The sequence below is a fragment of the Peromyscus leucopus genome, chromosome 11 (genome assembly GCF_004664715.2).
Source record: "Peromyscus leucopus breed LL Stock chromosome 11, UCI_PerLeu_2.1, whole genome shotgun sequence".
Classification (NCBI taxonomy): domain Eukaryota; kingdom Metazoa; phylum Chordata; class Mammalia; order Rodentia; family Cricetidae; genus Peromyscus; species Peromyscus leucopus.
In genome coordinates, this window is record NC_051072.1 from 47,860,728 (window position 1) to 47,884,891 (window position 24,164).

General features: G+C 42.6%; 1 long non-coding RNA gene across 2 annotated transcripts; it reads right to left on the reverse strand.

Moving 5' to 3' along the window:
- Positions 1–2,912: 2,912 nt before the first annotated feature.
- On the reverse strand, positions 2,913–18,194 carry LOC114703853. 2 transcript variants are annotated; one of them, XR_003736201.2, is made up of 3 exons: positions 18,006–18,194; positions 5,223–5,323; positions 2,913–4,734 (listed from the first exon to the last, which is right to left on the reverse strand). It is a non-coding gene; the product is annotated as an uncharacterized LOC114703853 (long non-coding RNA). The 2 variants fall into 2 exon arrangements; XR_005092423.1 differs by lacking the exon at positions 5,223–5,323.
- Positions 18,195–24,164: the final 5,970 nt, after the last annotated feature.

Sequence of the window (24,164 nt, forward strand, 5' to 3'; positions counted from 1 at the left end):
GAATCAAGCTCCCAACATACACTCAGAATTTTCCTGGGCATACCAAACATGTCATGTCCAATGATTTCCTCATCTCAATTAATTATATCACCAACTCCCTAATTACTAAAGTCAAAATGTTTGGATGCAGGGCGTGGAAGCACACACCAGTAATCTCAGCAATTAGGAGGTAGTACAGGAGGATCAGAAGTTCAAGGTCATCTTCAGCTACACAGTGAATGTGAGATCAAACTGAGCTACATGAGACCCTGCCTCAAAAAACATGTTTGGATTCTTTTTTTTTCCCTTCCATTCACTGTATCTTCTAACATCTAATCATACAATATGCCTCTATCCCTCTAAACTTTAAAGAGATAAATTTTGGAGTCTAAATATTCCTCCTCTGGAATCTACCTTAATCTAAATTGCCAACATTTCTCCTGAGCATTATCATCATAGACTGTGTATTCAGATTGGCAGAGCTATATCAAGAAGTATAATTTGCCATGATAGTCACCTAAAGAAAGCTTAATGCTGTTGGACATTCTGTCTACCTATCTCTGTCGGGCCCTATGTCTATCTCCAACTCCAGTGCTGAGGACTGAAACCAAGGCCTCACACATGCTACACAAATGTTCTTCCGCTGATCTACATCCCAAGTCCTTTCTTCACTTGGAAACAACATCTCCAAATATAGCCAAGCATACCTTGAATTTGCAGTCCCCATGCCTCAGGCCCCTGAGTGTCTAGAATCACAGGCACGTGCCAACACATGGCCCTTGTAATAAACAAGTAGGCACAACATATAGTAAAAAAAAAAAAAAAAAAAAAAAAATCTAGGGGTTAGAAGAAAAGTATTCCTATGGGGAGGTCATGGTCCAAGAGGGATGACAGAGTTGGTCTATATTTCTGGCCCTCAGCTGTCTCCTCTATTAAGTAAAAAAGGTAGACTAAATGACCTCTGAAGCCTCTTAAAGTTCTAGAAATCCGTTCAAGGTGTTTATTGAGTAAATTGTTACATTCCTTGCTCTTGAAAGTCAGGAAACTCAATATTTTCTATTTCCCTGAAGGACAAAAGCAAATTTGATTTTTTTTACAAAGTCTTCCCTTGATTCTTCTCTATCAGAGGTCAATAGCTCCCAATAGAAAAAAAAAATGTGTCTCTGTCTTATGGTAGCCTGAGTGTTCGATACCTCTATAGTTATTCTGAATCCTTCTTAAGTAAAACAAACAGATGCCAAGAAGATGCCGGGGTCGCTTTACAGAAAAGGCTGCCATTTACTGGGCAACGTGTTCCAGGTTTTGTGTTTTAAGACATTTTCACTTAACCCTTATATTAGTTACTTTTCTCATTGCTGTGATTAAAATACCAAACAGGTAGAAATTTCAGGAAGGAGGGGCTAGTTGGGGCTCAGAGCCTAAGGGTGCAGTCTATCATGGCGGGAAACAGAAGCGGTGGGGGCTGGTCATACTGCACCTGCCATCAGGAGGGAGAGGAAGACGAATGCTTATGCCAAGCCCACTTTCTTCTTTTATTTCAGTCTCAACCCATCTGGGGTAGATTTTCACACCCTCACTACCTAGAGCAGATTCACCCAATCTAGAGAACCCCACACAAGCATACCCAGAAACCTGTTTCTATGGTGATTCTAAATTCCCTTAAGTTAACAATCAAGAGTATCCCAATTCTTGGGGCTGGAGAAATAGCTTAGAGGTTAAGAACACTGACTAGGGCCGGGCGGTGGTGGCGCACGCCTTTAATCCCAGCACTCGGGAGGCAGAGCCAGGCGGATCTCTGTGAGTTCGAGGCCAGCCTGGGTTACCAAGTGAGCTCCAGGAAAGGCACAAAGCTACACAGACAAACCCTGTCTCGAAAAACAAAAAAAAAAAAAAAAAAAAAAAAAGAACACTGACTACTCTCCAAGAAGACCCGAGTTCAATTCCCAGCACCCACATGGCACCTCACAACTGTAACTCCAGGATCTGACACCCTCACACAGACATACATGCAGGCAAAACACCAATGCACATAAAATAAAAAGAAAGAAAGGGGAAAAAAGAGTATCACAATCCTCTAGATATGTGTGTTCACATTATAACAGAAGATACTAAGATGCAAACAGGTTGAAATACATGCCTAGACTGATACCCACTGGCAAAGGAAAATTTCATTTTCTCCGACAGAGTCTCACTTCAGGGCAGGCCCCATGCCCAGGAGTAGTTGGCCAACACAAAATCAACTCATTGGTACTTAAGTAGTGTTTATTTTACAGACTTTTTGTCTCATTTTGCTTTGTTTGGACTCTCCTTCTTCTTCTTCTTCTTCTTCTTCTTCTTCTTCTTCTTCTTCTTCTTCTTCTTCTTCCTCGTCTTCGTCTTCATGTTGCCTTGTATACTTGATTTCTGTTTTTTTTTTGTGTGTGTGTGTGTGTGTGTGTGTGTTTCTTATTGTTTTATCTGTTTGTTTTTCTTTTTTTTAAGAAAAAGGAAATGAACATAAATGTGGGTGGGTAAGGAAGAGGGGAAGATCTGGGAGGATCTGGGAGAGGAGAAAATCATGATCAAAATACATTGTATGAAAAAAATGTTTTCGGGTTGGGGATTTAGCTCAGTGGTAGAGCGCTTGCCTAGCAAGTGCAAAGCCCTGGGTTTAGTCCTCAGCTCTGAAGAAAAAAAATGTTTTCAATTAAAAAAAGAAGTATAACAAAAAAAATAAAAGAAAGAAAACAAGAAATACATGCCTAAAGGCCATGGCTAACAGATTTCATATTAACAGGTAAAATAAATTTGGAACCCATTTCTACTGACTTGGAAAACCAATGCAAGGCAAGGTCACATCACTGTTACGGCACTGTGGCCAGAGATCAAAGTCTGAGTGGCTGTTCCCAAGTGCTTGGCCCCTGACTCAAAGAAGTCAAATAAAAGCTCGCACATATTGCAAAACAGCGGGGAAACTTTATTCAAAGCAAGGCAACAGTACAGCTCAGAAATCAATACGGTCAGAAGTGACACTGTGCCGAGTGAGTTCAAGTACCCAAAAGCCCTGGTTATTATTCATGGTTTTCTTTTATAGAGTTCAAACAAAGAAACAGTTTGGTTGCTAAGGGGCATATCTGGTGGTTTCTTATTTTGAGTAACAGATTAAATTATATAACTTTTTTAAAAACTGTACACATCCCTTCCCATGATTCCTCTAAATTTAATCACATGCATGCCCAATTATGCATAAAATGATAAGAGTAAAAGTTCACCTAGAGGACACAGTTTGTCTTGTTGTACATGTACGCTGAACCAGGCTACATTGGACTGACCCATTGTCCATAGTTCCCAAATGTATTGGGATACATTTGAGGAGACTCTGTCTGCTTGATGGCCATTAAGGAAAGGAGAAAGCTATTACACTGTTTGGGGGGGGGGGGGGGAGTGTAGCTCACTGCAGTTGGGAGTCCCAGTTGCTAACAGGTTGCTAGGTACATTGTTCAGAGAGGTATTTATTGCAGAGTACATGCATTATTAGAAGAAGAATGAATATATAGCCCATGCCAAGTGGAGACCCTGGCAGCTCAGCTGTTCCCTATGCTTCTTTGCTTCAGTACCTCTCTCTTGGAATTCTGGATTCCTGCAGCCTTTTCACGTTTCTATCACCTCTTACACTAGCAATACACAGGACTTCTGATGCCCTGCAGGCCACACCCTATCCTCCTCCTGACCCAACAGGGTCAACTTCACTGTACAGGTTTGAGCCACGTGAGCACTGAGTAAGTGCCCTTGACTGGAGGAAGAGAACATGGTGAGCCTCATCTTAGGACTGGTTACTACAAACTCCAGTGTTGCAAAGTAAAAGGCCATGATGAGGTAGAAATATTGTGGCGAGAGACCAGGGATATGGTCAGAATTCAAAAACAAAGGTTTCATTTACATAATCTCATTACTATTAGCAGAAAATTTAGAGAGCTGTTGGGAAAGCATTGATACCGCTAGAGGATCACCTTAGAAAGTGGATGAAAAATTGATTTAATTAAGACTCCAGGTATTTTAGTAAAATCACGGGTCAGCACACTTATGGAGGAATTTTCCTTTTTAAAATGCTTCAGAAGGTTTTCAAAAGTAGAATTTAATTTGCAGCCCCGTCTCCTGAGCTACATCAGAGCAGAATCGGCTCTTGGGCAGTTTTCCTACCTGAGGAATTGATGCTTTTCCGAACCATTGGGATCAATCGGCAGAGGCTCTGAAACTCGGCCCCAAATTTCTCACAGAAGTGCCTTGAGAAAGACAGAGACCCCTTCCCTGACTGTGAGACTGCTGATGTCGTCAGATGCCTTCCTCAGCCAATGACAGAGCTCCGAGAACTGACGAACATCAAACAAAGATTGCTCGCCCTCAACCCGGTCCCCAGGGGCTGTATTTGTGAAGTTGCTTCAAACAGCTTTAGAAAAACAGAAAGATCCAGACTACTCTCGGGGATCGTCTTCCATTTCAGAGGAGAAACAGTGAGGAGCGAGGAAGGGGTAAGTGTTCAAGTACTGCAAGGTCATCAAGGTGGTGCACCGTGGACTTCCAACTGAGGCTGCGAACCCTCAGAGCAGAGGCAGCCGGAAACAGTAGAAGGGATATCTGAGAAGCCAAGAGTTTGGGAGGTGGAGGAGGCAAGGAATACTTGAGGCCTCCAGGACTGGGGAAATGCTCAAGGTCAAAATGATCAAGGCCTTGCTGTTATCTTCATGTTCTAGGCCTGCTTCCTCAGACGGATGTGATCTGGAAAAAGAGAATTAGAAACACCATCAGTAATAATAACATACTTACAGATAAATTATTTCTTTTCTTCTATGTTCTCAATCTGAATATTTTCCCATCCTATCTAAGAGGTGGCACCAGTAGAGTAGTTTATTTATTTAGTCAACATCAGCAACAGTTGAAAATAAAAGAAACTGACGCCCCCCCCAAAAAAAAAAATCTCCTAACAGTGATAACAACATAGAATCCAAGTAAACAAGCAGATCTATGCCTTTTTTTTACCCAAGAAAGGTAATACTGTTGACTCTCCTTACTAACAGAACATTAAGCACTTTCTGCATACCACAGAACTCTCATTTTTTTTCCTTCTTCCCTTTCAAAACGAACTTCTAAATTCCAATTTTCTCTAGAGTACATTGAGACATGACATTCTGAGCTGTCACCAAGAAGCATAAAAGGGGGGTTATAATAACCATAATTAAGTCCATTTGTATACCAGACAGACTTACATATCACAACAAATACGCTACAAGGAGAAGCTCTGAAAGATGGCCGATTCTCTTATCTTTCGGCATTTGTCAAAAGGGAAAAGATGCGCTGTGGTTCCTGTCTGGGAAAAAAAAAAAAAAAAAAAACATCCTGGAATAATGCAAGATCATGCCCTTACCAAAGGGGAAAATGAGCCATCGCTGTGCACTGTAATGATAAAGTGTACTGACTTCCAGCTGTGGGCCTCTGCCCCAGAGTCCTGACCTACCATAAAAACAGAACACATACAAGAGCCTGCAAAATCATATCATCTTAAATTCTACTGCCAGCGCCCATGGCTGAGAAAGCATCAGGGAAGGAAATCTCTACCTGTGTGTGCTCTGCTGCAGATGATACCTGTTGTGCTCCTACTTCAAGCTCCAAATGAAGCTAGAATTTGAAATTGACATCTCTCTTGCCCTCACAATTCTTACTTCAAATGAGTCGTGTTCATTTTATTCTCCCTCTAAAACGTGTCGCTATCTTTTAACCTTAGCTGTTTTGTTTTGTTTCAAGACAGGGTTTCTCTTTGTAACCACTCTGGCTGTCCTGGAACTCACACTGTACACCAGGCTGGCCTGAACTCACAGAAATCAGCCTGCCTCTACTTTCCGAGTGCTGGGAATAAAGGTATGCCCCACCTCCATGTGGTTTAACCTTAGCATTTAGGGAGATAAAAACCAAAGTATTTCATTGTTCCTGTATGTCTTAAGACTCACTTTGCCCCTAAATTTGTGATTATAAAATTGTCCTTCAATGTAATCCAGCAGAAGTGTTTACATATATTCTGCATATGTGGTTGCATTCCATAATCTGGTCCTCTGGAGGCCCTGAAGTCCAACCAGTTCAATCTGGAAATCAGTCTCTTCAGCCAAAGTACTCCTGAGAAAGCCGCTTGTCTCCATCTACCTAGATCGTTACCTGGCAACGGGAGCAGAGCTGCTATTTGTTGGTACAGTCCTATACGCTGTGTAGAGCCAGCATCTGTTCTGATAAGTTTTGAATTTTTTCCTGCAAGTGAGTGCCGGAGCCATCTCAGTTTTGAAATACCTTTAAAACCCTGACCAAAGAACTCTTTCCCAGTTCAGTAGTCAAGTTGCACTGGTAAGTTTTTGTCGACTTGACACAAACCAGAGCCATTTGGGAAGAGGGAGCCTTAGTTAAGAAGATGTCTCCACCAGATTGGCCTCTAGACAAGGTCTGTAGGGGCATTTCCTTGATTAATTGTTGATGTGGGGGGCACCCCACTGTGGGTGGTGCCATCCTTGGGCAGGTGGTCCTGGGCTGCATGAACAGCAAGCTCAGTGAGTCATAGAGAGCAAGCTAGTAAGTAGCATTTCTCCGTGATTTCTGCTTCAGTTCTTCACTTCAGGCTCCTTCCTGGAGCCCCTGCCCTAACTTCCTTCAGTGATGGACTCTAACTGGGATGTATAAACCAAGGACACTGTTTCATGCCCAAATTGATTTTAGTAGTTTTATCTCAGCAACAGAAAAAAAAAAAAAACCTAGAACATAAGTCTTTCAAAACTAAAATGTACCCAGGATGGTGGTGCATGCTTTTAGTAACAGAACTCAAAAGGTAGAAGCAGATGGATTTTTCTCTGAGTTTAAGTCCAGCCTGATTTACATAGCAAGTTCTAAGCCATCCAAAGTTACATGGTGAGATGGTGTCTACAAAAGAACTAATAAAAAGAAAAAATAATGTTTAATTACCAGACACCAGAATCATTGGTTCTGGGGTTAGCTTCTTGAAACTTTGTGAACACTTTGTATCAGTTACCACTACATGAGAAACAATCAGCCTACCTACACACTCTCTAGCTACCATCACAGCTCACCATGATGCTTTGGGTGAAAAATATCTATTTACAAGATCCTTGCCACCTCCCCCTCATTCTCTCTTTCAGCCTCCTTCCTTGAAACCACATCACATCTCCCAGAAGCCTCTACTCCATTGTTCCCTGCAAAGTACTCTTGAGGAAGCTTCATCAGTGGGCTCTTTCCTGCCTTGACCTTGGTTGATTTATCTGCAACACTTCACCCTGTTTCTCCTATCTCTTCTCTCAACCACTAACTTTATCCTTTCTCCATGATCCTCTAAAGCCCTGATAGTCCCAAGATCTTTGCTGTGTCTATACCCCTACTTAGGATGATCGTGTCCATTTCTGGCTCTATATCCCTACACAAGACTGCAAATGTGCAGAACTAAACTTTCACTTAGATCTGGAACTTTGCTCTGTTTCCTAGTTCAGCAATGACTCCACCAGGAAACCACTCACCGAAGCCAAACAACCAGCAGCTATTTCTGATTTCTAGTTCCCCATGAGTTCTCGTGTTCAATGCCTCAATAAGCAATTCCCATCTGCTTTTCCTTCTTAGTATGCTCTGAATCTCTCCCATTCCTTCCACACAGCCCCAGTCATAGTTGATCCTCTAATTTTTCTTCCCTATGCTTCTCCATAGGCTTCTAACTGGTTACTTAGCTTTCTCCTGACTCTCCCCCAATGGCATCAGATATTTTGGAAATAACACTACACCTACAAATGCTCAGACACTCACAAATCTAAAAGTTGCCGTACCTGTGATAAGCACTTATAACATGTTCTTATGTGATGGATTATTTTTCTCCAATGCAGACTATCAGCCAATAGGGAACAACTTTCAGTTTAGTGAACTTGGGTGACACAATACCTCATGTTGTAAGTGCTCACTTGATACTTGTTGAATGAATTAATTAGAAGGTGCTTCTGTCTTAGCCACTGTTCTATTGCTGGGAAGAGACACCATGACCAAGGCAACACTTACAGAAGAAAGCATTTAACGGGAGGTCTGCTTACAGTTTTAGAGCTAGTCCATTATCCTCATGGCAGGGGCATGGCCAGAACATGGTGTTACTCATGACGCTGGAGCAATGGCTGAGAGTTACATCTTGATTTGCAGTCAGAGAGAGAGAGAGAGAGAGAGAGAGATGGAAAGAGAGAAACACTGGGACAGGTGTGGGCTTTTTGACCCTTCCAAGCCCACCCTCAATTATACACTTCCTTCAACAAGGCCACACCTACTCCAACAAGGCCACACCTCCTAACCCTTCTCAGATACTGCCACTCCCTGATGACTGAGCATTCAAATATATGAGCTTATAAAAAACCATTCTTATTCAAACCACCACAACTGAAATGAAATGCAAGGGCAGATTTGGAAAGGTATACAGATATAAGGCTTCCTGATGGAAGGCAGAAGAGATCACGTAACCCAGGTCTCCCTGATCTTAATAGATGAAACATCTTTTTGAGAATCTAATGAAAACTTGGGTGCTCTCTCCACAAGAGAAAAAAAGGTACATAGCCTGGCAGCAGTGGCACTCACCTTTAATTCTAGCACTCGGGAGGCAGAGCCAGGCGGATCTGTGAGTTCGAGACCAGCCTGGTCTATAGAGCAATATCCAGGACAGGCACCAAAACTACATGGAAAAACCCTGTCTCAGAAAAAAAAAAAAAAGGTATGTATACCCATCACACAAAATTATGTATTTTCTTTGAAGGGTTCAATCCACAGACATCGTAAGGATCCATACTGCAAGGTGTCACAGAGAAACAGCTGGGGGGGCTAGGTATCAAAGTGTAGATGACTGTAAATAATTTCTGCAGAAAGAAAAGGAAAATTTCCCTGCATGACAAATTATACAAACTACTTTAATAAAAATCAGATTCATTGAGTGCTGTGGATATCGGTCTGTATAAATAAAATGCGATTGGTCAGTAGTCAGGCAGGAAGTATAGGTGGGACAAGCAGAGAAGAGAATTCTGGGAAGTGGAAGGCTGAGGCAGAGAGATGCTGCCAGCTGCCGCCATGAGAAGATGTTAAGATACCGGTAAGCCATGAGCCACTTAGCAACTTATAGATTAATAGATATGGGTTAATTTAAGATATAAGAACTAGATAAGAAGCCTGCTGTAGCCATACAGTTTGTAAGCAATGTAAGTCTCTGTGTTTACTCGGTTGGGTCTGAGCGGCTGCGGGACTGGTGGGTGAGAGAGATTTGTCCTGACCGTGGGCCAGGCAGGACTGGAGAAAACTCCAGCTACAATTGAGAGAATAAATACATTTTTACTTAAAAATTATTGAGGGGAAATGTTTTAATGATAGGGCAGTTGCAACAGCCCACAGTCCTAAGAGAACAGGCTGACAACAGATACTTCTTCACAATATAAGACCCTGAAGACAAAGGAAATTGATAAATGCTGAAGTGCATAATGTATGTTAAATACATCAAATCCAAGTAAATTATGTCAAGGAGATACACTATTAGTGACTTTCAGGAACAGTATGATACTACCTTAGCCTGATGACTCGAGTTCAATCCCCAGAACTTAAGTAAATGTGGATAGAAAAAAACTCACTTCTCCAAGTTGGCCTCTGACTGTACATGCACACTATGGTACATGCACATGCATGTGCCCATATACACACACACTGATGATGATGATGATGATGATGATATAAACAAATAATAAAGTCAATAAAATGAACAAATACAATAAAAGTAGATAAGCTGCATTCACAGGAGAATAAATTAAAAAGCTCAATTAATACAGAAAATATATGCTTAACATTTCCTAATCAATGAAATATAAGCTAAAACAACTATCTCATTCTTTTTTGCCCCCCCAGGTTGACTAATATTAGCAAGATTGACAATATCCACAGTTGCCAAAGACATAGAAAAAAATAGATACTACTATTCACTGTGGTGAGATGAGAATGAATATCCTTCAGGTGGCAATTTGACAGCATTATAGTTCTGAAAAATGTATATCCAGTTCTACTTAAGAAGGCTAATTGTGAGACTATTACTACAGTATTATTTTGTTGGGTTAGTTGATTTGGTTTTTTGAGACAAGGTCTTACATTGCCCATGCTGGCCTCAACTCTCCAAGTGGCCAAGGGTGATCTTGAACTCCTGATCCTCCTCTGCCTTCAGCTCCAAGGTACTGGGATCATAATACTCACCACCATCCTCGGGATGCAGTATTGTTTACTGAAGAAAAAATTAAATTTCACCTATAAGAGAATACTACTACAACTTATAGACTGCTTGCACTTAGGCAAACTGCTAAGTATGACCACGTATGCAGTATCCTACCACTTACATTTTTAAAAACCTGAATACTTGAATACACACACACATTTGGGTGTGAATAAATCACCAGTGGTTGCCTCTGAAGAAAGAAATAATACAGGAGGAATGAGAAGTTAGGATATTGCTTTTTGTTTTATGTTATTTAAACATTTTGTGACCAGGTTTAATGGAGGAAAGGCAAAATTTTAAGGGAAACTTTACATCATATTATCCAATCCACTCATCATTCTGGCCTGTGGAATCTCTTGCAATTTTGCCTAATCTTTACTGTTCACTGGCATTTTATTTAATCCATGGATTGTGTGCTTGCTCTCTCTTAGTCCAAATCAGAGCCTGTGGGTGTCGAGGTTGATGTGGGCATCATGAGCCTTGCCTCTAGGAGCAAAGAGCTCTATCACATATCAGCTGAAGGCTCTAGCGAGATTCTAAAGAAGGAGACTCCTCCTTACCTGAGAAAACTGTGAGTCCTATATATGCATTGGTGCTATTCTCTGAGGACTTTCTTTTTTTTTTTTTAATTAAGAAATTCTCTATTCATTTTACATACCAACCACAGATTCCCTTGCCCTCCCTCCTCCCACTCCTCAGCCCTCCTCCCCCAACCCACCCCTCATTCCCACGTCCTCCAATACAAGGTCTCCCATGGGAAGTCAGCAGAGCCTGGTACACTCAGTTGAGGCAGGTCCATCAAGGCCCTCCTCCCTACACCAAGGTTGCGCATAGGCACTAGGCTCCAAAAAGCCAGCTCATGCACTAGGGATGGGTCCCATTCCCACTGCCTGGGGGCCCCCTAAACAGTTCAAGCTAAACGACTCTCTCGCTTAACCAGAGGGCCTAGTCCAATACCATGGGGGCTCCTCTGAGGACTTTCAAGATGCAACCATGATGTTGTATACATGGTGTGGTTGTTTGAATGAAAATGGTTCCCATAGGCTCGCATGTTTGGGTACTTGGTCCACAGTCGGTGAAACTATTTGGGAAGGATTAGGAGATGTGTCACTGGGAGCACACTTGGAGGGCTCAGAATTCCATGTCTTCCCAGTGAGTTCTCTCCACCCTGTGCTTGTGGATCACGACGATGTGAGCCTTCAGCTACTGGTCTCCTCCCATGCCTGCCCGTCCACTGCCATGCTCCCACAATGATGGTCACAGACTCTAACCCTTTGAAACTGTGAGACCCCAATAAACTCTTTCATCTACAAGATTCCTTGATCACGGTGTATCTTCAGAGTAATGAAAAAGTAACTAAAACATGTGGGTGATGTTCGATGGGAGGTCTGGATTCGGTTTAGGTTAAACGGCCTTGCTGTTTCAGCATTTAGTGTGGGGCATGAACTATGTAAGTGTATGAAATGTTCCCATAGCCAAATGGGAAACAGCAATGACAAATAAACCACATTGCCTCTGTGAATATCACTGTGCTACCTGCCACTATTTGCCTTCTATAACTAGCCATTTCTATCACCCCTGGGTTTCCTGAGGTTACTCAGGCTTCAACCCTCACACCTCCCATTCCATGTTACATTTGTGACTCTTAGCAGACATGTTAATATTTTAAATGCCTAAATAAATGACGTTCTCCTGACCCACCTACTGCTCTGCTAATACTGCAGCCTCATGGGAAGGTTTAGGCTGCTAGAGTTCACTACCCAATGAACCTAGAAAATGACAAGGTCAGTTCCCCCTTTCCATTTTCAGAAATCTTGGCATACTTGTCTTGAGCACGTTCCTGTGGGAATCACACCAAGATTCCCAGGCTCAAGCCAGTCCTTCTTAGTTATATACCAAGGTATCTGCTGAAGGTACCTAAGATAAGAATGAACTTGGAATGCTAGATTATTTCTCCCCCTTTACTCCACATTCTGGGCCTGAATCCTTTCAAGGCAGAACACCTAAGCCAGTGCCTTCATAGAAAGGCAAACAGAAAGGTCTCTGTCTCCACATTTAGTACCAGTGGAGCATTTATTTGGTTACTCTAGTCCCTACAGCTAAGCATTTATTTGGTTAATCTACTCCATACAGTAAAACGGTATCCTACCCATAGGCACCTATGAAGGTGGCCACTGAGTCCTAGTCCATGCTCTCCAAGGTACTCGGGCAACAGAGTGATACATTCAGATCAGGACCCCTTTCAAATGATACAGCTTTATGCATGCCTCGTCTAAGCAGGCCACCCTGACCAGTGTATATCATTATAACAATGCACCCCCACACTGCAGATTTTAATGCATCCTAGAACACAAACTACAATGGGTGTAGTCTATGGAATTCCTGACCAAGTTAGTTGATTGCCCACCTGAAAACCAACAAATTCGGCCGCTAGTGAACCATGAAGGAAGAGGAGAAAGTATCCAGGATTGTATATATTTTATAGTGAGTTGCTGGAGAGTGACTATCTGGAAGTCTTTCCTTAACATGACTAATCTGAAAAAGGTCTGCCAAGTTCATTTAGCCTAGCTCCTACCTCAGCCTGCTGCAGACTCCGGGGATCCATTAGCATAATCCAACAGAAAGAAAAAGATATGCACCAAGAAAATATGTGTCTTGCTACACACTTGACAGCTACATTCTTTTCCTGGGGCTACCCCACTGGAAGTAGAACAAGATGCCAAGCATAACGTAAGGGAAGTTAGGGGATAAAAACAGCTCTAGGGATATATAATAAAGTTGACTAACACATGAATAAATAAAGCAAGAAAAAAAAAATAGAAGAATCCCTTTCACAGAGCTTCAGTCACCCCCACCTGGCCAACAGGACTCAGTCAGCTCATTCCAGTGCAGTAGCTGGCAGATGAAGGGAAAGATGAAGGGCTTAAAGCTATTTTCCCATTTCTAATTGTTCTTAATCCACACTCCCTAGACGGCTTAATCATTAACAGGCTGAAGTGGTGGCCTAGCATAATGCTGGGCTAATTGTGCTATTCAGGTTGCCAAGGACAGAAGTAAATTAGGCTACCTCAAGTAATAAGAGTTCGGCGTTCAGGTGCAAATCACCACATGTATGGCATCTCCTTTCCCCACCATCTCCTTTCCCTGCCTATTCCCCTCCACTCTGCCCTCCCTAGCCCTCTATCTAGATGGTTAAAATCTCTCCATAGATATCAGATCAAATTCCAGAGGAAGTCTGTTTGCCAGAGTGATCATGTCACACTCATTGATCAGGATCTTCCCTGAAGGCTTTTTGCCACCCTACAAACCAGTTGTCCTTAGGTCAGGTGTCTACCTACAGTCCAAACGGCAAACACCTTGTATACAAGCTATAGGTTAGGGCAAGGGTCTGTGGACCTAGGCAGACTTATTATGTATGTTATGATTTATTACAAAGTGTCTCCCCATGAAAAGACTAATCATTGAGGCATAAATGGATCATGAGAGCTCTCCTAATCAGTGGATAAATCTACTCATGAAGTCCTAATTTAATGGCATCCTAGAAGATGGTGGAAATTTCAGAGATGGTGCCTAACCGGAAGAAGTAGGTCACTGGAGACTTGTCGTCTCTCCCCATTGCATCTTGTCCTGAGTTCCTCTCTGACCCTCTGTTTCCTGGTAACCATGAGGGAAGCAACTTTGCTCCACCACACGTGGTTGCCGCCATGATGTTCTGCCTCACACAGGCCCACAACAATGGAGCAAACAACCACATACTGAGTCCTCCGAACCGTGAGCCAAAAGGAAACCTTTCCTCCCTTACCTTTCCTCTCTGAGTATTTGTCACAGCAATAAGTCATCTAATACAGTATCTCAGATGCATGGCTGTCAAACCACTACCAAATACTTAGGAGAAACCAGAAGAAAGAATCTCCATGGGAGCAGGGCTGGCCTCGTGAACCTATCACCACAGCAGGTGCACAGGACCCGCACCCTTTGGAGGACTAATAGTTGTCCTAATGCTCTTCTGTGGCCACTGTGAAACTTTTAATAATTAAATTTCTAAATGGAGACCTCACATTTTCATTTTGTACAGGGACTTACAAATTCTGTAGCTATTCCTATACAATTCTTCCTGTTGTATGGTAAAGAGTAAAAAGAGTTTGATAAAGATCAAATAAATTTGGAGATCATCTCTCTGCTCATCTGACAAATAAGAAAACTGAGGTCAAGGAAAGGATAATGGGCTGAATCAGGATCCCACGATGAGTCCTGGCAATGTTCGCCTAGAACAGATTCTTTCTACGCCGAGTCCAGACTTCCCATTTCTCCATGTGGCATGCGTCTCCTTAGCAAGGAATGTCTGGCATAGGTCTACTTTGCCAGGAGTTTTGGTAAAGTACTTAGAAATCTCATAAAATGCAAGCTGATATAAAAAGGCAAATTCAATCCTTTCCTTCTTCAGTCTTGCAACTTTTTTTTTCACCTATGACTTCCTCAAAGCAAATCTCCATTAGTAATCCCAGTATCTACAACAAAAGCCGAACAGAGAAATGGAAAGCTATGGAGTCTCTAAGGAGGATCAGTTGGTAATCGCTGGAAGAATTACAATGCTTTTACTCCCAAGCCCATAATTTCATTTCTAGATATAGTTGCACATATGTACAAATATGCATGCCCAAGACTATGCATTGTGATGTTGCTTATAATAGCAAAAGATTGGAACAAATCTAAAACATCCATAACACAAAACTGATTTTTTGAAAAAGATTGTATTTGCACATGTAACAGAATAGCATATAGCTTTCAGAAAAAAAAAAAAACTAAGTTAATCTATGTTCAGTGGTCTGAGACAGCTTCTAACAAACTATTTGATGAAAAATCAGGATACAGAAGGAAAGACAATATGCATCTATTTGTGTGGGAAAAGATACGTAATTGTATCCTACAATTATATATTTATATATATATGCATAAATAGAGAAAGAGAGTATTTGTATATGTACAGAATTTGACCAGAAGGATATATCAAAAAAAAGAGTTGGCTGGCCCAAAGAAAGAGATCTGGGAGATTGGGGAATAAGAATATGAGAGAGATTTTTATTCCATGCCCTATTTTCTCCTGAAGTTTATATTATATGTGTATATTCTCTTTTCAAAAATTAATCGAGGCATTGGGATGATAGTTCTATAGATAAAGTATCTATCTGCTGTTCATGCATGAAGAACCTGAATTCAGATTCCCAGCTCAATTGTAAAAGCCGAAAGTGGTACCATACATCTATGTTTGTAGAGAGCAGCACTGGGAGACAGAGATGAGTGGATCTCCAGAGCTACTGGACAGCCAATTCAGCCAAAATAACAAGCTCCAGGTTCCGGGAGAGAGGCTGTCTCAAAATACTAGGTGGAGAGTGATAGAGGAAAGAAAATTGACATCAGTATCCGGACTCAGCTGGCACGTACATGCCTGTGTGTGTGTGTGTGTGTGTGTGTGTGTGTGTGTGTGTGTCCATGTATGTGTGTGTGTGCTCTCACACATGGGGGTTCGGGAGATGAGGAGAGAGAAAAGGAAGGGACAGGACAGGAGGGGAGGGGAGAAGAGTGGGGAGAAAAGAGGAAGGGAGGAGAAGGGAGGGGGAAAGTTGACTTATTAAATGAGTGATGAAAAGAAGTCCCTTCCAATGGCTGCCAGTATCGTGCCGTGGCTACAGTCAGGAAGCAACATTCCTATTCCCGAGTTTGCTGTGTTCTGTATATTATATAGAATTTATCGACAAAAGAAATTAAATGTAGTCCGACCAGAATTTTAAGGAACTAATTCTAGCTCTTCCTTGTCCTGCTCTGTACAAACAGAAGACTCTGAAAGGCTTTCAAGCCTGCAGAATCTATTGCTTGGTTCTCACTGGCACAGCTGTGGAGAAAATGAGAAACCTTCCCAAACCTTCCTTTGGAACACCGTCCTCAGGTGGAGGAGAAGGTAGAGTAGCTCTCCCATCCCCCCCCATTCCCCTGGGGAAACTGACCCTTAGCTACCAGCACAGACAGGGAAGATCTCGGCTTCTTGCCCATCCTCATACATTCTGTGTTCTTTCTGGGCTGCCCTGTGATGGATTTGACCACAGAAGTATGATAGAGTTGGTACAATGCCAATTCTATGCCTAGTCTTTAAGAGAGCTGGCCAAATTCTGAGTGAGGCACTGTGTAAAATCCCAATGGTTCTTCTAGAGAGAACCTATGGAGAGGTCCTGAAGAAAGAAAATGGTCCAAAGTCTGTATCGAGTTATGTAAGACACCAGTCACATAAGTGAACCCATCATGGACCCTTTGGTCCACACTAGACCACTAAGTCACTCTGGTTAAATTGCCCAGCTGAACACTGGCTCAAAATTCTGACCCACAAACTGATGGCATACAATTAAAAGATAATTTATGCTAACACTGCATTCGGGGGTAGTATGCCATGCAACAATTCATAGTCTACATACCACAGCATCAAATATTAAACACACTAACACCTCCAGACTTTACTCAAAATTCAATCTAAATTACCTCAGAGAAACAATAGAGCTACCCATGACCAGCAGCCATGGCTTCTGGGAGGAGGGTAAACATAACTTGTTTCCCACCCTGCCAGATACAAAGTCCCCACTGACAAAGTCAAGACCACTCCTTGCCTGAAAGACTTCAGCATTCCTGGCCAGTGATCCTAGAGTTTGCTAGCCCATGTGAGATCATCAACCCTGAAGTGTCCTCTGGCTGGCCCCACCTCCTCCAACACTCTACCCATGTCCACTCAGTACACCATGTCCTCTGGTGCGATGCCAATCATCTCACAGGCTCTCACACGACTGTCCTCAGAGGTAGGGTAACATCCAGACCCTGCAGCACATTCCTTGCCCTGTGAAGCTGGGCTTACAAGAAGAGCCACGTCTTAGAAAGAGAGATTCCTGGATTAACTTCCCTCAGCCCACAGCGACTGGCAGTTGCCGCCCACTCCAGCCCATGTGCCTGTTCTCACCCACCCACAGGGTTGCCAAGGCCTGAGGGAGGCGGTACTGGCAGAAATCATAATTAGGGATTTCATCATCTACTTCAGCTCCTGGAGAACACATTCTCCCTTATAATATGCAAATCCATTGTTTGACTTTGAAACATCCCACTAACTTTCAAACATGCTGTTGGAAAGTCATCAGCTGCAAAAGGTAAGAGGATACCTGGTCTGAATTGTAGGCATGGCCTTGAGATTCAGAAAAGGACATGTGGGGGGTTTTAGTAAGGACAGAAGATTCAAAATGCACCGTGAAGGGGACAGTGAGGTCATCAAACACAGTTCAGCAAAGACCAGGCTGTGCCGAGACAAGCTGGGCAGAGAAGCGTCAAGGGGAGTAAAGAGAAATGCAAAAAGGCTCCCCAACCCTCCCAAACCCTCAGTTTCGTGAGAGGGGATTCCATTACATAGACCTTCACCACTGTCAGTATAGACCGGGAAAAAGAGGTGAGCTGGCTGTATGAATACCGTGATAGATTCGTGTTTCTAGAAGGCAGGTGTTGTTTGGAGGGATGACTTTCTTCTCAAAGGATTAAGGAAGAAACTGAAGGACTTTCTGTAATCATCCTGGCCATTTTTATAAGCCCTCACTTTGAATCAAATATTTACAGACAAAATACTGCCGTGGTATCCTTGGCTCAGGTATATGTAGCCGGACCAAGCAAGGGCAGAGGAGATAGAAAGGGAGGGCCGAGGCACCCAGGTTACCTGTGTGGTAGCTTGCATCGGTCCAGTTTCACTAAGAATTCCTTCGGCTTTATTCACCTGACCTTTTTTTTTTTTTTTTTTTTTTTTTTTTTCTTTTTTCCTTTCTTCATTACCCCAAGGGAATAATCTAGCCACACTGGTTTTCTTTGCATGCAAAATGTAACTGTTCCTTTTTCTTCTTTCAGATAAAGGCAGGCTCCAGGAAGGGAGGGAGGGGAGGGAGAAGGAAAAAAAAAAAAAAAGCTCCTGGCTTCTTCAAATTAACTCTGAAATAAAAGTCACTGCCAGATGTTATATAAAAGGTGACGTAATCCTAAAGCACTTCATTGCATATGCAGCGCGGCTCTTCAGCCCAGGGGGAGTTTATTACATTTTGTCGATTCCATTTTCTATACCCACATCATTTTTACATAATTTTTCCTGCCTGACAGGCAGCTTCACATTTTCACAGCAACCCATCAAGACAGCGTTACAAGAGCACCGGGAACCAGGTTAGCAGTTTACAAATAACGGCGCTAACGAGTCAGATTTGTCCCAGAGATACAAATCAGGGGTAAATGGTCCATCCATGCGTGAGAGAAACACATCTATTTTAGAATAATAGAGAAGAAACAGCGCACGTTTCAGCCGGCACTGTGCTCTTTCAGAGCATGTACCAAACCTATTGCAAAAGTGGGGAAATGGAGATGTGCCCATCTAAAGTTATTCTTGCCTTTTTTCTTCGTTTTCCTAATAAATTTCCAGCCCAAAGCGAAATAAGTGGCCATAAAACATGCATTAAGATCGAAGTTACTGCCTTTTCGGATTCGCACGAAATTTAGAAGAGGACACGCCATTTGTGCCCAGTGAAGTATCTAGCTACTGAGATGCTTCGAGTGCAAACACTGCGAGACACTTCCTCCCACTCTCCAGGTGCTAAGCATCCTCTCCTTCTCCCCCTCCTTCCTGGGCACTCGCGGCTGCACTGCCCTCTAATGGCAAAATGTGGCAGTACAGGCTGAATCCTTGGTCCTTGAGAACTAAGAATTGGACCAGGCCTCTGCAGGATGCCAAATACTGTCAGCTTACTGATTCCTAGGTAAACAAAAAGGCTCCTGGAACTCCCACCCCTAGAAGTCATACTTATGGGGGACCAGCGAGATGGCTTAGGAGATAAAGGCACTCGCCACCAAGGCTGACGAAGACAAGAGTTTCATCCCTTGGACCCACATAGTAGAAGAAGAAAACCAAGTCCTACAAATTGTCCTCTGACCTCCACTTTGGGGCTGTGATGCACACACCTGCAGGCACACTATCAACAAATGTAATATGTAATAAAAATTTTTTTCTAAAATATCGAGTTTACCCTAAGTTTCACCTTTATAAGTTTCAATTTAAAAAAAAAAAAAAAAAAAAAAAAAAAAAAAAAAAAAAAAACCTTGTTTAAATGAACCTTATTGTTTTACCAGAGTTATTACAAACAGAATAATGGGCATTTTTATTCTTTTATAAAAGTAGAATTCGAATGTGGGAGGAGGGGAGATGTGAAGACTTTGGGGAACAACTTTACCCAGCCCTTCCCCAGGCCTAGGGAACAGAGAAATTAACCATCATCCCCCCCAAAAAAAATAAAAAATAAAATATATCTAAGTTCAAACTTTGTCTCAGAAGTCAGCACATTCCTCACTTCTAGAGTTGATTTCATAAATTTAAGAATTCTTCTTGGAGGCCTGGAGAGATGGCTCAGTGGTTGAGAGCACTGGTTGTTCTTCCAGAGGACCCACATGGCAGCTCACAACTGTCTGAAATTCTAGCTCTAAGAGATCTGGCACCCTCATACAGACATACATGCAGACAAAACACCAATGCACATCAAAAAAATTAAGAATTCTTCTCTTTCTTTTACTTTATTTTAGCTTTACATGACAACGTTTTTGGTTTTATTTTATGTGCATGGATGTTTTTCCTGCATGTGTGCCTGGTGCCATCAGAGACCAGAAAAGGGTGCTGGGTTCCCTGCAAGTTGAGCGGCCGATGGTTGTGAGCCACTATATGGGTGCTGAGAATCGAACCTGAGACCTCTAGAACAGTGATCAGTGATCCAAACTTCTGAGCCACCTCTTCAGCCCCTTATTTTAAGTTTTAATTGCATGTAAGGGGAATGGGTGATGTATGGAAGTGCAGTTTCCTGAGAAGGCCAGATGAGCTCATTCAATCCCCTGCAGTTGGCTTTACATTTGGTTATGAGCCATCGCACACAAGCGCTGGGAACCAGACTCAGGTCCTCTGCAAGAGCTGTATGTACGCTTAACTGCTGAGCCATCAGGACTCAAGAATTCTTCCTAAAGCAACTTCTCATCATATCAAAGTTACTTGTGCACATAGTATATAAGTCATTCTACAAATCCTGTTCCCACAAACATGGGTCCAAGCAATCCCGTCTCCTCTTTACCCTTGTAACTCTAAGATGTTTGTGTTGCGGCTTCTTGACTTCTCCGTTTCAGCATTATATATTTTGCACCATGGGAGATGACTTCATATGTGCCTGTTCACTTGCACACACAGTTCCACCACATATATATACTTCCAAATTTTGCTAAGATCAGTCATCAATGTTTATGGGATTATGAATATTAAATTCTTGACAACTCCGTCCTGTGTTATGACATGCTCAGCTCCCCTGGCCTAGATAAGCTGCTATTCTCCCTGCAGTTTAAGGGAGGGAGGCAGGGAGGCAGGGAGAGAGAGAGATAGAGAGGGAGGGAGGAAGAGAGAGAGAGGGAGGAAGAGAGAGAGGGAGGCAGGGAGGTGGGAAGGCAGAAAGGGAGGGAAAGAGGGAGGGAGGGAGGGAGGGAGGGAGGGAAGGAGGGAGGCAGGAAGAGTCCTTTTCCCACCTTTTGTTTTGTGTGTATTCATTGCACTAATTTTCTAGGGCTGCCATGGCAAAACATGTGGCACATCTGATGGCTGAAGTCACCCATGATCTATCGTTCACAGTTCTGGAGATTAAAAATTCTGAGTTTCCTAATGACAGTTTATGTTGGAGAGGATGAGTAGCAAGGGGAACTCTCCTCCACTGTTGGTGGAAATGCAAACTTGTACAGCCACTCTGGAAATCAATATGGCAGTTTCTCAGAAAATTGGGAATCGATCTACCTCAAGACCCAGCCATACCACTCTTGGGCATATACCCAAGGAATGCTCAATCATACCACAAGGATACATGCTCAACTATGTTCATAGCAGTACTATTTGTAATAGCCAGAACCTGGAAACAACCTAGATGCCTGTCAACTGAAAAATGGGTTAAGCAGAGAAAAACAATGACAGCATGAAATTTGCAGGCAAATGGATGGAACTAGAAAATATCATCCTGAGTGAGGTAACCCAGACTCATAAAGACAAACGTGGTATGTACTCACTCCTAAGTGGGTATTAGATGAAAAGCAAAGAACAATCAGAATGTAACCCACAGAACCAGGGAGGGTATATAGCAGGAGGGACCCTAGGATGACTGTAGCTTATAGTAAGTTTTGGTTTTACTCAATTACTGGGCAAGCCTGAGTGAAATATTTCACTATTAGGATAAGAATTTGTACTGTATAAAGCTGATAATAGAAAATAAATACAAACAAACAAATAAACAAATAAATAAATAAAAGCAGGCTGAGCAAGCCATGGGGAGCAAGCCAGTAAGCAGCACTCCTCCATGGTCTCAGCATCAGCTCCTGCCTCCAGGTTCCTGCCCTGACTTCTTTCAGTGATGGACTGTAATGATGAAGCCCAATAAACCCTTTCCTTCCCCTGCATATATATATTCCTGTACCACAGACCTTTATGATTTATGTAATTATGATCTTCATTGTTTTTGCTATGAGCAGGGTGTCTCTTTAGCTCAGTCATTTCATGCCTAAGAATACAATTAGCCAATTTCAAAAAAAAAAAAAATTCTGAGTTTCAGGAATCATCACCTCCAGGATCTATCGTTCACAGTTCTGGAGATTAAAAATTCTGAGATTCAGGAATCATCAATCCCTGCTCTCTCTGAAGGCTCCTCCTCTCCATTCCTTGTCTCCCATTTCCCAGCAATCCCTGGAATTTCTTGGTTTGTCAGTGGTCACATGACGTGTGTGTGTGTGTGTGTGTGTGTGTGTGTGTGTGTGTGTGTATCTGCATGTCTTCACACATCCCTCTTGTCTCTGTGCTTCTTCTCTTGCTATTGTGATGTGTGCCATCTTGAGAGGACCGCTAACTCTAGTTTTCTATACCCTCATATCAGTCTGTTCTGAATACATCTGCAAAGCCCTGTTTCCAATAAGGTCACATTTCCCAGTTCCTAAGCTAGGACTGCAACACATCTTTGGGGGAGGGAGACATAGTTTAACCCTCGGCATTTATTCTCACTTATTCGTCCACAGCCCTGCCCAGTTGTCCAAGTCAGCTAGGGTATTCAAATGGTTTCTGCTTTCTCTCAGGTTTTATCTACTGTGTCAGTTCACTCTCGGTTGACTGTTTCCTTTGTGGACTACAGCCCACGTTCTCTTGGCTTTTAATCGGAAAAGACTCATTAGTCCCTCCATAGTCTCATACTGTACAGGATCGTGTGTCCATCCCACATGAGGAACTCAAAGAAGCAGGAACTCAAAGTCATCCTAAACTACTTAAGGAGTTCAAGTCCAGCCTTCACTCAAGTTCCTGTGGGGTCCGGGAGACAGATTTGTGTCTTTACAGAGAAGTATCTGAGCGTTTTTCTCGCTCCAGGATGGATAAGGAAAAGAACACAAAGGAATAGCTGAAGTATGTTTCAGTCTACATTGTAGCCTCGGGTGTTTTTATGGGGATTGGTTTGGTAATGTATGAGGGATAAATACATGTCACTTTAACATAGTTTCCTTCTAAAATGTTAGCGGAGACGATATTATCTCAAATACAAGATGCATATGAGGAGGAGGAAATGTTCTCTTTTTGAAGCCCCATGGTTCCAAATAGATTGATCAGAGGTATGGTTTGGGTTTTGTTTTCATCTAGCTGGGCAAATAATAGTCAGTCTGTAGGTGAGCAATGCTTTTCTCCTGAGATGCCACAAGATATTCCTTCAAAATGTTTCCACAGCCTGATTGTCCAACATTATCTAATCCCAAATGGGATGAGTTTGAGACAAAGGCTTAAAGACACAAGCCTCAAGATCACAAAATGGAAAAGAAAAGAACAAGAGGAAATAGGGGGAGGCATAGTCAAAAGGAAGCTCGAAAGAGAAGAAAAAGAGAAAGAGAATAAAACAGAATAGGAGCCAGGCGGTGGTGGTGCACGCCTTTAACCCCAGCACTTGGGAGGCAGAGCCAGGCAGATCTCTGTGAGTTCGAGGCCAGCCTGGGCTACCAAGTGAGTTCCAGGAAAGGCGTAAAGCTACACAGAGAAACCCTGTCTCGAAAAATAAAAAAAAAAAATAAAAAAAAAAAAAAAAGAACGGAATGGGAATAAATGAATGAAGAAATGAGAGGAAGCTGAAGAATATGGGGATGTGCTAAACTGAGCAGGTGTACCTGCCTAAGCCTATGTGCATCTCCAGATGGTTCCTCTGGCCTCAGCTTCCTCTGAGCTCCATGTCTCTAGAGTCTTAGTTCTAACACACTCCTGTCCTGCAGCTGTGAAGTGGGCCCCAGAAACTCAGTTAACCCACACACGACTGGAGAGCACTCAGAAGAGGCATCAACAGCTTGCGGATGAGCCTGCAGCCTCCTGAGCCCAGCAGCAGGCTCCCCAGTGGGATGGGCAGCTAAGTGCTGAGTGTAAAAGCTGCCAAACCACCGGGCCCCAGGGAAGCAATCCACGAACAGCATTTCCTAAAAACTTAAGAATTTAACATGACACATCTTGACATCCCATTCCGAGAACCCTCCACTTCACCTCCTCTGGGGGTTTTAATAGTTTAAAAAACAATGAGATCCCTATTCCAGGTGATGTTAGAAAAAGGCCTGAGATCAATGGCCTAAACCAAATACGTCAAAGCTGAAGAGACACAAGGCTTTCATGTCTAACTCCTTCCTCTGCCCTGCAGCGAAGCTCCTGGAATTCTGTAGTGTGATAAGTGTTCAGAAAACCAGGCCAGTGGAGATTTTTTTTTTAACCCAGTGACATTCAAATCACCTACCCAGGTTTTTGTTTTGTTTGTTAATGTGA